The sequence below is a fragment of the Austrofundulus limnaeus genome, unplaced genomic scaffold (genome assembly GCF_001266775.1).
Source record: "Austrofundulus limnaeus strain Quisiro unplaced genomic scaffold, Austrofundulus_limnaeus-1.0 Scaffold486, whole genome shotgun sequence".
Lineage (NCBI taxonomy): Eukaryota > Metazoa > Chordata > Actinopteri > Cyprinodontiformes > Rivulidae > Austrofundulus > Austrofundulus limnaeus.
This window is the reverse complement of record NW_013952888.1, coordinates 164404-167351: the sequence shown is the minus strand read 5'-3', so window position 1 is coordinate 167351 and position 2948 is coordinate 164404. Positions and strand designations below refer to the sequence as shown.

Genomic DNA, 2948 nt, shown 5'->3' with positions numbered 1-2948 from the left:
CATTACTTTGTGGTTTAAAACTGTTGACTGAAAAACTTTGCATGGCTGCCGCACATTCTCACGACAGGTGAAAAGTGTGCGTAAATATACGCACACTTTAACGCAACGTTGGTTTTGATACATCACAACGTGGGCGTAGAACCTGGCGCATCTAACTTTTTTATGCTTACACACCGTTTTATACAGGAGGCCCCTGGACTGGTTGATTTGCTCTAAACCATTCAACCCATTCTCACTACCAACCAGTGGCGAATCTAGGATTTTTCAGTGTACGGAGCCATCAAGGGGCCACAGTATTCATAAAGGGGCCAAGTATTTGTTCAACATGCTTGCACATAAATCCCCAGTTTTTAAGGTGTATAAATTTAATCAGTCACACGTGTTCAGACACTTGTAAAAGATTGAACAGTAAATACTCCTTATCAATTTTACATGCATGTTTACTGTAAATAAATAAAACATTCTCAAACACACAGCATGTGAGAAAATCCATCCATTGTTGTCAATTAAAATACTTTTTTACTTACTTTTTGACTCATTAGTGCCACTACTGTTTGGAAGTTGAACTGCAGCCACTCTTGGGCAAAGGACAGATGAGTGACAGGACAGGGGCACTTCAGGGGGCCAATCAGATATCAGATGGGGCTAATGCCCCTGTGGCCCCACCCCTAAAACCACCCCTGCTCCCAACTCATCACATATTGACGCTTTTCCAAGGTTCCCTCTGCGTCTGGTCTTGACGTGTCGGGTACCCCCCAGCGTCAGTTATTGACGAGATGGGGCAAAATCCGTTGTCATAATTTCAGAAAGTGTAGAAAATGCACAAAGCTTAAAATTACATTTATTCGCTTTAGACATTCTGTCCCTGACCCTATACCTAAAACTAACCATCAACCCTGATCTCTAAAATTAACCATTTTTAGAAAGTGTAGGAAATTCACATCAACTACATGTCCCAAATCAAAAAGAAAGTAATAAATAGGTCCCCTGGATAGGTTTGTCTTTAGTGAAATGTTTCGTCTCTCCTCTGAGAGACTTCTTCAGTCTGATGTGTTTCAGGTGAACTCAGCCTTATAAGCACTGCCTCCACATGGACAAACAGGTTAGTCATWTGCAAAAGAGGGCCATCGCCTAACAATAGGCTTGATTAGCTCTATTGTTCATAGAGGGTCATGTGCCCCATCACCTGACTTATTGGATTGGATGCTTCGGCTGTGGTTATTTGGTGTTTTGTTATGTGAATGTAGTGAGTGCAAGTGGGGTTCAAYGTCCCCTTGTTTTTGTCTCTCTTTCCCTCTTTGTGTTGGTATCRTTGGGGCCCTGATTCACACATTTTGCTCACAGGGTGCTGAGTCATACTTGCAATAACAGCATTGTAGGAGGAGGACAACTGGACAYGAAGGCCTCCACCTCTGTTTAATGGTGGACGTTTTTTCTTCACAAAGATGGCTTCCTTTACTCCCCTCTCAAACCAATGTTCCTGTCTATCAAGGATGAGAACATCTTCATCCCGGAAAGAGTGACCTCTGGCCTGTAGATGAGTAAACTGCAGAGTCCTGACCCGATGACGTAGCTCGTCTGTGCTGGCTCATTCTTTTGAACAGTGGCTGTTTTGTTTCCCCAACTGATCACAGTCCTCCTGACACTTAACAGCATATATGATATTACTCTGTTTTTGCCGGGAAACTGGATCTTTGGGGTGAATTAATCTTTTGTCTTAACGTGTTTTGGGGTTTGAAAGCCACTGTGACGTCATGTCACAAACCCTAAAATTACCTAATATTCACATCCTATCCCTGGCCCCACAACCTAAAATTAACCATGAACCCTGATCCCTAATATTAACCACGGACCCCAACTCAAAGACTCCTAAATTTTGCRTCCCGATGCATCAAAACCGGACACCGAGGGAACCCGGAAATGCCTGGTGCGTCAATAACTGACGCAGGCTCAAGAGAGCACACCTAAACACATCAATCCTCACAACCTTATGAGGCACCATTGAAAGCGTGATCACCAGCTGCATCTCTCTGTGGCACGAGAGCAGCAATGCCTCTGACGGGAAGACACTGGGGAGAGTGGTGGGGTCACGCTGACACCTAGTGGGGAACTGGCCAAACAACACTGTCTGTCGAGAGTAACTAGAATCACCAAAGACCCCATTCATCTCATTCACGTCATGTTCTCTGTCCTACCCTCCAGCAGAAGATACCGCAGCCTGTCATGCAGAACAGTCAGGTTCTGWGACAGCTTCTTCCCCACCGCCATCAGACTTATGAACACTGCATAATGGCCAAGTCTGAATTACAATCTGATCTACCTGCTCAGATTTTTCTTCATTGCATAGCTGCTGACCAAACATTTCCTGACTCTGGAAAAACTTCAAAACCAACAATATAACAGTATCTCATCTACCTGTTCATTGTTTTTGCACACATACTGTCATTTATTGCACAAATGCAAATGTATGCACCTTATAGATCTATTTATACCACCTCAACCTCGATCTTGATCTGGATTCTACCTCGCTCTATTTCTACTTTATTTTATTTTTATTATTAATATTTTTTCTGTTTTGTTTTTAAATGCCTAACATACTTTACTTTGTTTAATTTAGCATTTCAAACTTTATATTACTATATCAAGTTGTTTATGTCGTGTGCTAATATGCATCGTAATTTCGTTCTACAGTGCTTCCCTGATGTTGTGTTTGAATGACAATAAAGAGAATCTGAATCTGAAGGGGTAACCTGAGGCATCAAAATAAGATRCAGAGCGAACCTTGAGGAAAAGTGTCAATATGTGATGAGTTGGAAGTGAGAATGTGTTTGCTACATGAGCATGTAGCCAACCTGGCCCACATCCTGCCCAGTCCAGGTAGGCTGCATGAAACTACTGTGAAATGAGACGGTCTAGCCTTCGCTTGACATAAGTTGGTGTGACCACAC

General features: G+C 42.8%; 1 protein-coding gene across 2 annotated transcripts in view; it reads left to right on the top strand.

Moving 5' to 3' along the window:
• The window catches only part of slc16a6b (solute carrier family 16 member 6b), a 27318-nt gene that overhangs the window by 11632 nt on the left and 12738 nt on the right, over positions 1 to 2948 (top strand). The window lies entirely within an intron of this gene.